This window comes from Argentina silus, assembly GCF_951799395.1.
Source record: "Argentina silus genome assembly, chromosome: Y".
NCBI lineage: Eukaryota > Metazoa > Chordata > Actinopteri > Argentiniformes > Argentinidae > Argentina > Argentina silus.
Window position 1 is genome coordinate 27,544,924 of NC_139654.1, and position 15,289 is coordinate 27,560,212.

General features: G+C 50.0%; 1 pseudogene across 1 annotated transcript in view; it reads right to left on the minus strand.

Moving 5' to 3' along the window:
• The window catches only part of LOC310824052 (P2Y purinoceptor 4-like), a 35,914-nt pseudogene extending 22,828 nt beyond the window's left edge, over positions 1 to 13,086 (minus strand). Inside the window, exon 1 of the transcript in view lies at positions 12,748 to 13,086. The product of the transcript in view is annotated as a P2Y purinoceptor 4-like (transcript). The remainder of the gene's footprint in view (positions 1 to 12,747) is intronic.
• Positions 13,087 to 15,289: the final 2,203 nt, after the last annotated feature.

The following is a 15,289-nucleotide window of genomic DNA, read 5'->3' on the forward strand; positions in this document are numbered from 1 at the left end:
TTCGCTGTTGGGTCAAGGTAAAGCAATTACCTTGGTCTCCACATCAGAGAGTACGGACACACCTGTTTCACCTGGGATACATGGAATGTTTCACCTGGGAATACCCGGGAACACTTCTAGAATATGGATCAGATGAGTTTGACTCTAAAGCCATGTCTTAGCAAATGTTGTTGGCTATTTACTCTGGCCAAACACCTCAAAGTGCCAAAGTAGGACACATAATGGACTGTACACAAAATATTTTCCAAGGCTGAACATGATTTTTACTACCACTGGTCCTCAACAACCCTTCTAGTATATACAATTGATGTCGGAAGTTTACATACACTTCAGTTGAAGTCATTAAAACTCATTTTTTAACCACTCCACAGATTTCATGTTAACAAACTATAGTTTTGGCAAGTCGGTTAGGACATCTACTTTGTGCATGACACAAGTAATTTTTCCAACAATTGTTTACAGACGGATTATTTGACTTATATTTCACTATACCACAATTCCAGTGGGTCAGAAGTTTACATACACTAAGTTGACTGTGCCTTTAAACAGCTTGAAAAGGTTAGCAAGATGGCGGCGCGTGCACACGCAGCGACCACTCGCGCTCCAGAGAATGCGGTGTTTTGTTTGTTTAATAAGTGTTTGCCCGAAAGTTTGTCGTGTTCGTCTCGTCTGTCTGCGTCGAAATACAAGTACAGTCGACAGGCTCTGCTAGACATCTGCGAGAGCAAGATTTACAACGTTTTGGACACCACAACAGAGACACTCAAAGAGCTCGGATTACTTCGCCGGCCCGCGACTACTCGACCCGACCCGACCCGACTCGACTCGACTGCCACCACTCCCCCGGAAAGGAGAGGTCGGAAGCGGTGCGCGAGGAAGCAGAAGAGGGGCAAGCGCGGAGGTATCCGGGCTAGGCTAGCGGCTAGTCCAACTCGCCCAGCCATACCATCCATCATCCTGGCCAACGTACGATCCTTGGACAACAAAATGGATCATATACGACTGCTGAGGTCAGCGAATCGGACAGTGAGTAACTGCTGTGTACTTGTTTTCACTGAAACATGGCTTAACGACAACATCCCCGACTCCGCTGTACAACTTGAGCAGCTAACATGCTATCGAGCGGACAGAGCCCTCGTCAACGGAGGTAAACAGCGTGGCGGCGGAGTTTGTGTTTACATTCGTGATGCGTGGTGCCGGGACGCTGTGGTAGTATGCAGACACTGTTCACCACTGGCGGAGTTTATGATCATAAAGTGCCGTCCTTTCTATCTGCCGAGGGAGTTTACTGCGGTCTTGCTAGCCGCAGTATACATCCCTCCAACCTCCAGCAACAGTGACAGGAATGCGGCACTTTGTGAACTGTACCAGGCCATCAGTGAACAACAGACAGCACACCCAGATGGATTTACCATCCTCGCTGGAGATTTTAATCATGCTGACCTTAAGACTGTCCTACCAAAACTCCATCAGCATGTCAATTTCCCAACAAGAGGGGAAAACACCTTGGACTTGGTCTACACTTCTCACAAAGGAGCATACAAGGCCTCCCCCCTCCCCCACATCGGACTCTCTGATCACATCACTGTCATGCTAATGCCAGCATATAGGCCCAGAGTGAAAGTCGGAAAACCGGTCCGGAAAGAGATAACTGTGTGGCCGGAGGGGTCCAGGTCTGCTCTCAAGGACTGTCTTGCAACAACAGACTGGGACATGTTCAAGCAAGCAGCCACACAGAACAACCATACGGACAATGAGGAGCTTACAGACACTGTCCTCTCCTACATCCGAAAGTGCTCTGATGATGTGACCCACAAAAAGACTATCATCACTCGGGCTAACCAGAAGCCATGGCTGACAGGGGCAGTCCATCGGCTGCTGAGGGCCAGAGACAAAGCCTTCAGAGCCGGGGATGAAAATGGCCTAAGAACAGCGAGAGCCAGCCTGTCCCGTGGCATCAAGAAAGCAAAACTGGACTATACAAATAAGATTACCTGCCACTTCAAGGACAGCAGAGACACGCGGAGCCTGTGGCAGGGCATTCAGACCATAACGGACTACAAGCCCGCGCCACAGACCTGCGACAACATCTCTCTGCTCAACAACCTCAACAGCTTCTTTGCACGGTTTGAAGCAACAAACACTACAAGCCCACAGAAAACTCCACCCCCCCCCCACGATCAGGTCCTGTGCCTGTCTGCTGCCAGTGTGAAGAGGACACTCTCTACCATCAACCCCCGCAAAGCAACAGGCCCAGACAACATCCCAGGCCGTGTGCTGAGGGACTGCGCAGAGGAGCTTAAGGATGTCTTCACGGACATCTTTAACACTTCTTTGCGTCAAGCTGCTGTCCCATCACATTTCAAGACCTCCATCATCATACCTGTGCCAAAGAAATCCGCTCCATCCTGCTTCAATGACTATCGCCCTGTAGCACTGACCCCCATCATCATGAAGTGCTTTGAACGGCTAGTCATGTCTCACATTAAGTCCATCCTCCCCCCCACCCTGGACCCCTTTCAGTTTGCATACCGAGCAAAACGTTCCACAGAGGACGCAATCTGCTCTGCTCTCCACCCAGCCCTCACCCACCTGGAAAAAGCAGACTCATATGTGAGAATGCTTTTCATAGACTTTAGCTCAGCATTTAACACCATAATCCCGCAACAACTGATCTGTAAACTGGACCAGCTGGGGCTCAACACCTCCCTCTGCAACTGGCTGCTGGACTTCCTCAGCGAGAGACCACAAGCAGTACGAGTCGGCAACAACACCTCGAGCAGCATCACACTCAGCACAGGGGCCCCCCAAGGCTGTGTGCTCAGTCCCCTGCTCTTCACCCTGCTGACTCACGACTGCACATCAACCCACAGCACCAATCACATGGTGAAGTTTGCGGACGACACAACTCTGGTGGGTCTCATCTCCAAGAACGACGAGACCCACTATAGAAAGGAGGTCAACCTTCTGACCACGTGGTGCAGAGACAACAACCTCCTGCTGAATGTCAGCAAAACGAAGGAGATTGTGGTCGACTTCCGGAGAGGGCACACCGAACACCCACCACTGACCATCGATGGTGCTGCTGTGGAGAGAGTGAGCAGCACCAAATTCCTGGGGGTGCACATCAGTGAGGACCTCTCCTGGACCACCAACACCGCATCACTGGCGAAGACAGCCCAGCGGCGCCTCTACTTCCTCCGCAAGCTGAAGCGAGCGAAAGCTCCCACACCGATCCTGACAACATTCTACCGAGGCACCATTGAAAGCATCCTGTCCAGCTGCATCACTGTGTGGGGCGGTAGCTGCACCGAACACAGTAGGAAAGCACTGCAACGCATTGTGAACACAGCTGCTAAGATCATTGGTGCCCCACTCCCTTCCCTGCAAGACACTTACTCCACCCGCCTCACCCGCAAAGCTACCTCGATTGTGAGCGACGCAAGCCACCCCGCACACAGTCTGTTCAGCCTCCTGCCTTCTGGAAGAAGGTATAGGAGCCTCCGTGCCCACACCACCAGACTCACGAAAAGCTTCATACCCCAAGCTGTCAGGAAGCTAAATTCTCTCCCCTCACTTCCCCCAGCCACATCCTCCAAGCTGTCAGGAAGCTGAAACCACCACCCCCCCTCCCAACCACCCCGATCCCCTCCCAACCCTTCAGGCCCCCCCCCCCCAAAAAAAAACACTACGGACTTTATCTGTCTCACCGTGGGAGAGTGAGAAACGTCCTCTCGATTCCTTTGTATGTCTTGACATGTGAAGAATTGACAATAAAGCCACTTTGACTTTGACTTTGAAAATGTTGTGTACCTGTGGATGCATTTTAAGGCCTACCTTCAAACTCAGTGCGTCTTTGCTTGACATTATGGGGAAATCAAAAGAAATCAGCCAAGACCTCCGAAAAAAAATTGTGGACCTCCACAAGTCTGGTTCATCCTTGGGAGCAATTTCCAAACACCTGAAGGTACCACGTTCATCTGTACAAACAATAGTACGCAAGTATAAACACCATGGGACCACGCAGCCGTCATACCACTCAGGAAGGAGACGCGTTCTGTCTCCTAGAGATGAACGTACTTTGGCGTGCAAATCAATCCCAGAACAACAACAAAGGACCTTGTGAAGATGCTGGAGGAAACAGGTACAAAAGTATCTATATCCACAGTAAAACGAGTCCTATATCGGCATAACCTAAAAGGCCACTCAGCAAGGAAGAAGCCACTGCCCAGAAACCGCCATGAAAAAGCCAGACTACAGTTTGCTACTGCACATGGGGACAAAGATCTTACTTTTTGGAGAAATGTCCTCTGGTCTGATGAAACAAAAATTGAACTGTTTAGCCATAATGACCATCATTATGTTCGGAGGAAAAAGGGGGAGGATTGCAAGCCGAAGAACATCATCATGTTGTGGGGGTGCTTTGCTGCAGGAGGGACTGGTTCACTTCACAAAATAGATGACATCATGAGGAAGGAAAATTATGTGGATATATTGAAGCAATATTTCAAGAAATCAGCCAGAAAGTTAAAGCTTGGTCGCAAATGGGTCTTCCAAATGGACAATGACCCCAAGCATATTTCCAAATTTGTGGCAAAATGGTTTAATGACAACAAAGTCAAGGTATTGGAGTGGCCATCACAAAGCCCTGACCTCAACCCTCCAGAAAATGTGTGGGCAGAACTGAAAAAGCGTGTGCGAGCAAGGAGGCCTACAAATCTGACTCAGTTACACAAGTTCTATCAGGAGGAATGGGCCAAAATTCCACCAATTTATTGTGGGAAGCTTGTGGAAGGTTACCCAAAACGTTTGACCCAAGTTAAACAATTTAAAGGCAATGCTACCAAATACTAACTGTGTATGTAAACTTCTGACCCACTGGGAATGTGATGAAAGAAATAAAAGCTGAAATAAATAATTCTCTCTACTATTATTCTGACATTTCAAATTCTTAAAATATAATAAGGATCCTAACTGACCTAAGACAGGGAATGGTTACTAGGATTAAATGTCAGGAATTGTGAGAAACTGAGTTTAAATGTATTTGGCTAAGGTGTATGTAAACTTCCGACTTCGACTGTATATCAACTGAGTTTCAATCATGAGGGGTGTCATACAAAGATTTATTGACCCTTTACTGTGGCCCAACAGTTAAAAGTACCACCTCTAGATTGCATAGGGAACACATAATGGACTGGACACAAATAATATTCCAAGGCTAAACATGATTTTTACTACCACTGTACTCAACAACCCTTCTAGTATGCATATCAGGTGAGAATACAGAAATCTAAAACTTCTTCTCAACTTCATTCAAACCAGAGACACACTGGCAAGGTTGCACAGCCTTTATTAAATAAAATAAAATAAAAAAAAGGCTTCTATTTATTTATATGTGGGGACACATGCAGCGTTCGGCCTGTAGAGGGTGCTACAGGACCGTGGCCAAGGTGTCGCACACCTGTTGCGAATGAAGCCTCGTTAACGAATGGTTTAAGATGTGTGTGCCTCTGCTTTTAGTCGGAGGGCTGGACGACAGCGACGGAGAGGTAGAGGAGAAGGCTGAAAAGCTAATAGTCTGAAAAGTCGACGAGGACCGGAGAAAGAAGCAGAATTCTAAATAAACAGGCAATCTACCCTTATCACCACCACCGAGTCCGCCTCTGTGTCTAGGACCTTGCTACATTGGCACCCAACGTGGGGCACAGAGGAAGATGGAGACATTAAGTGCGGCCATCTCCAGGATGACCCTTATCCTGGAGCAGCAGGCCCACCTGCAGCAGGAGCAGCAGTCCGCGGTGGGGGAGATGGTGACGGCGAGGGCTGAGGACCGTGCCCTCCTCCGGGAGCTCGTCGGGGCCATCAAGGCGGGGCCGGTGCCCGGGTCGGCACAAGGTCCCCCCCCAAGGTCTACCTCCAGAAAATGGGGGACCTGGACGACCCGGAGGTGTTCCTGGCGGTGTTCGAGGGGACGGCGAGGATCTCGGGGTGGCCGGACGGCAAGTGGGCGTACCATATGCTGCCCCTCCTGTCAGGTGAGGCGCAGCTCGCTGCCCACAGCCTGCCAGCGGCCGCCCAGTGGGATTATCCGTCCCTAGCCCGGGCAATTCGAGACCGCCTGGGCCTCACCCCGGAGGAACACCGTCGCCGGTTCCGGGCCCTGACGATGGATGAGGGGAGCCGGCCCTTTGCCTACGCACAGCGGCTGCGGGACAGCGCGTGGCGGTGGCTGGACCTAAGAAACAGCTCGGCGGAGGAGGTCGGGGACCGGGTGGTGATGGAGCAGTTCCTCACGGGGATCCCGGCCCGGACCGCCGCCTGGGTCCAGTACCACCGGCCCCAGGATCTCACGGCCACCGTGACCTTGGCGGAGGACCATCTCTCCCTCCCACCGCGGGAGCCCCGGCAACCAACCCCGGCCCCGCGCCAGGGGGTGGGGGGCCGGCGCCCGGAAGGAGCCGTGGTGCCGGACGAGGAGAGGCCGGCGCCCGCCCCGAGGACGAGATGGCAGGGGCAGGCATATCGAGAACCAGCCCTGGCCCCACAGGAAGCAGGGGGGATGTGTTGGCGATGCGGACGGCCGGGCCATGTGCAGGCGAATTGCCCAGTGATGGAGGTGGGGCAGGTCGTCCGCATCGGCAACATACCGGGCCCTCCCCCCGGACCAGGAGAGGCGTATTGTGTTCCGGTAAGGATACAACACGATACGCACCAGGCGTTCTTGGATTCGGGCTGCATGCAGTCCATGATCCAGGAGCGCCTGGTTCGACCGGGGGCATTGTTAAAGGCATCGAGGGTGTTGGTGAAGTGTGTGCATGGGGACATTCACGAATACCCTGTGGTCGCTATCGAAATTCATTATGAGGGGAAAAAGCATAGTGTACAGGCGGCGGTTAGCCCGCGCCTCACGCATCCCCTTGTTCTGGGTGGAGATTGGGAGGGGTTTCCTCAAGCGGTAAAGCGGGCTACCGGGCATGACAGAGAGGGAGGTGTGAGGCGTGTAATGTGCTCTGTGCTGAGGCGGCACCTCGCGACACTGCCGAGGAGCCGGAGCCGGCGGGGGGGTCTCAACCCGAGATTTCCCCGCCGAACTATCCGCTGCTAGGTGACTTCCCCCTCGAGCAGTCTCGTGACGAGACCCTACGATCGGCCTATGACCAAGTGATAGGGATTGATGGTACTTTGGTACGGCCAGACACAGTGCGCGCCCACCCCTATTTTGCGATCATCAGCGACAGGTTATACCGAGTAAGTCGTGACTCACATAGTCAGGAGGAAGTAACCCAGTTGTTGGTTCCCCGTAGCCGCCGGGAAATGGTCTTCCAGGCGGCTCATTTTTAACCCCATGGCGGGCCATTTAGGTTATGATAAGACACTAAACCGTATAATGGCTCGATTTTATTGGCCGGGAATTCGGGCAGAGGTGCGTAGGTGGTGCGCTTCCTGTCGCGAATGTCAGTTGGTAAATCCCCCAGCCATTCCACGGGCCCCCTTGCGGCCCTTACCATTGGTCGAGAACCCATTCGACCGCATTGCCATGGATATTATCGGGCCATTTGATTGGTGTACACAGGGATATCGATTTGTGTTGGTCTTGATAGATTACGCAACCCGATACCCCGAGGCAATACCGCTGCGCAATATTTCTGCCAGGAGTGTAGCGCAGGCATTGTTTCAAGTAATCTCCCGGGTGGGAATCCCGAAAGAGATTCTCACCGACCAGGGCACCAATTTTATGTCACGCACCCTTAAGGAACTGTACGGGTTGTTGAACATCAAGGCGATTCGAACCAGTGTTTACCACCCGGCCACTGATGGCCTTTGTGAGCAGTTCAATCGGACCTTGAAATCGATGATCCGGAAGTTTGTGCCCGAAATGTCGAAATGTCTCCCGGGAATTTAGGCTCTGTACAGAACCCCCGACCAACCCTCTGATAACAGGTTATGGATCCTCAGCCTGAGGGGTCTTACCCTGTCAGATGCTGACTGGTCCTATGTAGGTTGGTGTCGATTAGATTCACTCCGCTGTTAACGGTCTACATCCCATAGTTCCTCCCATATCTTCCTCTACCCACCTCAGCTGCACTGAAAAATCACCCCAAATAAAAACCGTACACAGAAGTGGGTAGTCTCTATGGTTAACGACCGCTCTAATCTGATATGAGTGCCAGTTGGTGTGGTTGCGGATAAAGGGTTTATCGGTAAAGATAATTTACCCAAAGGAGGTAATAAGGGGCCAGATATAACCCTTCAGATCCTAAGATGTATTATGCACAGTAGTCTATAATATTTTATGTTACCAGGAGGAGGTAAAAAGGCTTATGAGGGATGGAATGACTAAAAAAAAAAAATAGAAAAAGAAAAAAGAAAAAAAAATATATATATATATGAATTAAAATTGAGAAAACTGTTCCTTTAAATGCAAGTTAAATTCTTTAATGATGGCTTAAAACATTGCAGCATTACAGGCAGAGTGATTAAATGGTAAAATGCTAGTATTCAAAAAATTATAAAAATTTGAAAAGAATAAAACCTATCAGTCTGTCCCTACTCTGCCTGTGAAATTTAGAGAAGCCCCAGTGTCACTTGATCAGAGCGAAGCCGGTTCCTCTATCCGCCAGAGCTGTTGTTATACAAACAAAGGTCCGCCAAGGTCCTCCGTTGTACTCGAGTGGCGAGTCCTGAAGTCAGAATTTAATCAGAGTGTGAGCTCCGGACAAGGAGATCCTGCTCAGGTGCTAGAGTATGAAAAACTCCAGTTTCCACTCCGGGGTATTCTTCAACACACTCAGTCCTGCTCCGGGCCTTCTGGTGTTACGCTCCGCAGCGGGGAAAGTCCGTTGTACTGCTCCAGGGAGCTCTTTTTATAATCTTGCAATGGGGCTTTTTGTTACCCCCACCCATTTTGTCAGGCATAGAATTCGATCTAGTTCATTTCATCACCCTGAGTTCGCACCCATGCTTAGTCATGGGCATAAGGGCACCTGTTGTTATGTCTACTGGTCATACTCATCACTCTCATGCTCAAACATGGACTCAAGGACACTTTTTATTGTGGACTTCTGCAATCCTACACTATTAATCCTTTTTTGTGCCATACTAATCTAGGCATTTCTCAAAGTTAACATTTAGTACATATGGTATACAATCAACATTAGCACACATGATTAGCCTACTTCAGTAATCATCCCTGAGTAAGAATTATACAGTCAAACATTAGTATGGTGGCCTACTTCAGTAATCATTTCTGAGTAAGAATTATACAGTCAAACATTAATGCATTTGATTGCCTACTTCAGTATCAGTTAAACCGTTATCACTACGAGGTCCAACCAGATATGTTGACCCGGAGTCATACACTACCCTTATAATTTCTCTTATTCAGTTTTGCCTTTTGCACATATTTGAACTCATTTATCATGAACCAATTATATATATTTGACTCAACTTATCATTAATCAGTTACACACATTTGAATCAACTTATCATTAATCAGTTTCACACATTTGAATCAACTTATCATTTATAAGCAGTAATGCAGTTTACACCTATTTTAATCAACTTATCATTCATATGCAGTTATGCAGTTGCACCTATTTGAAGCATAGATCAAAGATAGAATGTGTTTCAGGAACATCCGCAGCCGCGGTGTCCCTCGTCAGGTTGGGCCCCCAGCTGCTAAGCTTTTTCTCTTTCTAGCAGTGTCATGGTGATTCACCAAGGTTGCTCTCAAACCTCGGGCCAATCCTGCTGTGCTTAACTGGGTAACGTTGGGAATGGTGTTTAGGCCGGGAAAAGGCCATACTAATCTCGCCCTCGGCGACACCCCCTCCATGGCCTGGATCCCGGCTCTGAACATCCTCTTTCCGGACCGAAGAATCCTCCTGTTCTTGTAATATGGTAACAGGCTTTTTTCAGTTCTATTAGGTACAGAGTGCTTCCAGCAGCTGGTGTTAGAAGTCATGGTCGTTCTGATAAGGCAGCAACAGTGAGACTAAATGTCATGCTCTTCTTTTCCTTCAGCGTAATCTCAGACTACAGAGCCAGTTATGAGCCCAAGTTTTTGTTGCCTGCTGCGTTTATGCGTGTGTGAGCTCCTCCCCTTGAAGAAGCCCTTCCCTATCTTGTCGTCGTTTTATCATTGACTCGCACAGAGCTGTTGCCCCTCCTTTCACCATCACCAGTATAACCACCCCCACGATCAGTATGCCCAACAACAACAGGAGATATGGCCATAATTGGGCAAGTGTCTTTCCTACCCATCCTGTCACCATTGAACAGTCTCCCCTGGCCAGCTTGATCAGGCATGTGGTGTTAGCGTTGTCACAGGTCATTTTCCATGGTCTAGGCGTCACATAGAGCTCTGGTTGATAACTGGACAACTGTCCTGGTAGAATAGCCCCTGACCTAGAGTATACAGTGGCTAAGTATTGATATTTCACCCAGTAGTTACTGGATTTATCTAAACACGATTTCACCCATGCCTTAACTTCCTCTTCTTGGAAGCCCCACCAGGTACTAGCAGCGTCTCGGTTGTACCCCTCATACCATGCTTGCATCACACCCTTCACTGTTTTGTTGCCTTTGACATAGGAGCAGTCATTCTTCCAGGTTCCCCACAAGCCATCCCAGACCTGCCATAACTCGCACCTCGGTGAGGCTCCATTGCTGACGAATTTGGTCCCGTTCATTGCTTCGAATAGTTTCTCTGCTGTGCATTCGTCAATACTGTTGAAATCTCCTGTGGGCGCCTCCATTAACTCGTCTGGTGTTGGCATGGTTTGCACGAACATTTCCTGTTCCACTTGGCCTGCTAGGCTACTGCCGGTTATCCGAGTCCCGGGTCGGTAGTCCGTCTCCAAATGCTTAACTTTAGTTATCCATATCCAAGGGAGAGTGTCGTTCAGCCAATGATCATAAAACACCCATGGGGTATTTATATAAGTTGCTTTGTTTAGATAAAAGACTGGTTTATTTACTTGACTTAGCACCAACCGATGTTGTCCCTTTGAACAATTCTGTGCCAACAGTCCTAGGTTCCAATAGCATGGTGGTTCGGTCAGGGGCATCATCTTTTCTCTGAAACATTGCAGGGCCAGGTCCTTACTCTTGCTGATCCTTGCCCGCCTTCTCTCCATGGTATCAGTGGTGTTGACTCCCAATAGAGCCAGGGTGAGGGGTTCCACATTTTCCTCAGTCGTCTGCTCAATTGTATCGATTGAATTCTGGCCTGGTTGCCTTCTTGTATCGTTAGGCCATTTTATAGGCCGGAGAGTTTGTTTACATGCCAGGTTGTAGGTACCCCAAAACGGTCCTTGTTTAGGGAGTATCATTACACATGACTCATTTTTATAGGGAGCACTAAATACTTAGTCTTTTATCCAGTGTCCTTATGTTTTATGGTTGTTTCCAGGTGCCAGGACGCATCCCTCCGTGCAGTACCATTTAGGAGTGGATGTCATTGTGTGTATCCAATTACATTGCACCCTTTTCCTTGTTTTGGTATTCAGACTTAGAAAAATCATCATTAAATTCTGTCCCACTGGTTCTACCCCCTCCAAGGCATCCTTCGGTGTGGTCTCATTTCTCAATATTCGTAGCCAGTAGGCCAGTACCTCTGTGTTTCCATTATCCAGGGCTGTGGAATTATTCTCTGTCCACCCAGGGATGTGGTTTCCTCCATCCTCAGTTTCATTCCATAATTCCAGCAGTACTCTCAACGCTGGGATGGTACTATTTCTTCCCTTTGTTTGGAGATCCGCTTCCCAGCCGGGAAGGGTTACCATTTTCTGCTCCGCCAGCCAGCATGACTGGTTGAACCTCTTCGTACTGGTATAGTATACCCGCTCATGCGTGTCCTCCCATGGTTCATTCCCACAAAAATAAAGAATGGCTAAGACCGCCATCAGGCCCGCCATCCCTATCACACAATTTCCTATCATGTAGCATCTCATTGTCGTTATTCAGTCCGTGGTCGTGTTGGTAGGGAGGTCTGTTAGTGGTTTCTTGGTTCACTTACTGCGGCCTACAATTCCCCCGGGTTTTTCCTAAGCATCCCTTCCGTTTTTAGTGTTAGATACTCCTGGTGTTGCTTCTTGAGAGAGGCTCCTCTCCTTAGATCCTCTTCTAATTGTCTTCCCCAGTTGGCTTCTCCGAGTGGTCTGCCCTCCAGCCGGAGGTCTTCTTTATATGTGCCTTCAGGTACATCAAACCTTTGCCACACCCACATCCATGTCATCACCGATGTCTTGACTGGGCGGTTTCTGGGCATGTATTTCTTGCGTCCACCCTTATTGGTTTGTCTTTTCCTGGGCCAGTCCATCTCTCCTCCAGGGGGGACGGTTCCAGGCATATCGCACATGCATTCCCAATGCGCTTCCATTCCAACACCTCCTTTTCATTTGACATGAATCCGTTCTTAGCTAATTTCAATAGGTTGAGGGCTCGGCCTGCTCTGAGCCCTCTTGCATCTCTCCTGGTAACAACCACCCCCTTAACCGTGGCCACACGGACCCAGGGTGGTAGACTCTGTACATTCGTGGCCATTTTGGGATCCTGGTTTTATCCAGCTAAAAAATTGGTTTCAACTGCTGCCACTCCTTGGACCCCCGTACTCTGTAATAACACTGTGTTATGGTCGAGTATCTGTACTACTATGTCTGACTTTTCGTATTTTGCTTTTACTGCAGCATCGGTTGGATGGTATCTTGCTTTTATCCAGACCCTCTGTCCCACCTTGAATGGTACTTTCGGCTTGGCCTCTGGTTTATCTGCTGGGGTGCCTCTTCCTATATCCTCTGACCGGAATGGGCGTCGGTTTAATTCTTCTGCTGGGGAGGGTCGGCCTTCTCGACATCTGTCATTCAGCGCCTCCCCTAGCTCCAGTGTTTTCGTGCTCCATCCATTGTCCGTCCTTAACTCTTTAGGCACCCCCAGAATTCCACAAGTCTGATCCAACATTACCACCATACTGCTCCCGTCGGCCTTTTTCACGGCCTTCACATACCCGGACTTCGAGTCCACGAGTACTAGGAGATATTTCTCTCCCTTTTTCCCGTTCACCCCCATGGGCCCGGCCACGTGCATGCGAACGGCTCCCCATGGGATGGTGCTCTTGATTGTCTGTCCTGCCACTCCTGCCCTCTCCGGCCTGCGTTATATTGACCACATACATCACAGCTTTTGAGGACTTCACGGACATGGCGCTCAGGGATCCAAAGTAGCAGTTTCTCCAATTCCTTGCGTGTGGGTACCAGGCCTGCATGGCCCACATTGTCATGCACAGCCTGCACTACCTCCACCACGCTTTCCGGTGGGACCACCTTGCCCTTAGGTGATTTCTCCCACTTCCCACTGCCGACCATTATGACTCTGCGGAGTTGCACGTAGCGATCCACTTCTGCGTTTCCTCGCCAGTGCTCTCCTTGTGTTGTGTGCACTCGCTGGTGCACTATTTCCATTGTTAGTTTTAGCCTCACTTCGGCTATCTTTTTCCATAGGTCTCGGTGAGCCACTTCTTTGCCTTTAGCTCCCTCGAAACCGTTCTCCTTGCCATATGTCCAGATCCTCCTTCAGACCTTGTGCACAATAGTAGCTATTGGTGATTAACCTCACCCTTTTTATTTTTCTCTGTTCACTCTTCGTATTGTTCCCCACAAGTTCCCCACATAGGTGCCTAGGGGCCCCCTTGGTTTCCCCCCATGGTTTCCTCCCAGTACCCTCAGTGTGCTACTACTGGGGCAGTTGGTGGTTCCTTTTGTAGGGCCTTAGGCTTAGCCCCCAGTTTTTCCCATGGGGATGGGTTCACCTCCTTCGCTGCTCCTCCTCTTCTTCTACTAAGGGTATCACATAGGTGGTTTCCCCCTCCATGGTCTCGGGGGTTCCTCTGTCTGAAAAACTGGCTCGTCTCTCACTTCTGTCTTCGTCCAGGCTGGTGCTGGTTTCGATGAACTTCTTTTCAAGCTTGTCTCTCACTTCTGTATTCGTTTCTTCCTCCTCAGGTCCTTCCTGATTTGGAATCTTTTGCCCCTCTGGGCCGATGGATAGTCGGCAGCGGGAAAGACCGAGGACTCCAGGTTATCTTGCAAGCCTTGGCCCTCCAGGTCTGCTCAGTCTTGGTCGTTTCTTCAACCTCGACGTATCTCCCCAGGTTGTCTATGGTTTTGATACTTCTTTGGGGTTATTTTCTTCGGGGCAAGAGAAGCCCTGGTCACGAATGCTTTCTCCCAACACCCTTTGTCCTACACACAACAGCTGAGCTCACTGTCTTCAGTCTGCTGTTCCCCCTTCCCAGTGCTCCTGGGCCGGCCGTGGAGGTTTGTGGGCTGTTCTGTTAAGGCACCCCTTCTTGGGCGTACCTGTGGTCTGCTAAGACACTCCCTCCTTGGGAGTGCCCGCGGTTTGCTGCAGAGCCTGTTTCTCAGACCCCAGCTGTTTTCGCTCGCAATGTCGTCCTTCCAACACCAGCGACTACTTCTCTCTTCCTCTCCCGGGTCGACGTTCCTCAAGACTGGTCCCCCGAGGTCCCCAATGAGTTCTTCTTCACTGGCTCCTGAGTTCTCCAGTCCTAGGTCAAGAGCTGCCAAGATCCAGCCGTTCCGCTTCTTGAAAAATGCGGGCTTATAGCTTCTCCTGAGAGCCCCAGTTCCTCAAGACTGTTCCTCCAAGGTCCCCAATGAGTCCTCTCTGACTGAGAGTGAGTCCTGAGTCCTGAATGAGTCCTGAGTTCTCCAGTCCCAAGTCAAGAGCTGCCAAGATTAAGCAGTGCCGCTCCAAGAAAATGCGGGCTTGTAGCTTCTCCTGAGAGCCCCACGTTGGGCGCCAAAAATGTCTCCCGAGAATTTAGGCTCTGTACAACGAGGATAGTCGGAATTCGCATAAATGGCTAGATCCCCTGCTGTTTACGGTACAGGAAGTTCCCCAAGCTTCCACCAGGTTTTCCCCGTTTGAATTACTCTACGGGCGTAAGCCCCGGGGTGTCCTAGACCTTCTTAAAGAAAATTGGGAGGAAGCTCCACGCCCTAGGGGTTATCTCACGCGAGCATTTGCAGCAAGCCCAGGAGCATCAAAAGCGCCTATACGACAGGGGAACTACCCTGCGAGAATTTGCACCGGGAGACAAGGTGCTCGTACTGTTACCCACCTCCAGCACAAAATTACTCGCGAAGTGGCAAGGGCCGTTTGTGGTCACACGTCGCATGGGGGATGTGGATTATGAGGTAGTACGCTCGGACGGGGGGGATAGCTTGCAGGTGTATCACGTAAATCTCCTTAAAAAATGGAACAACGT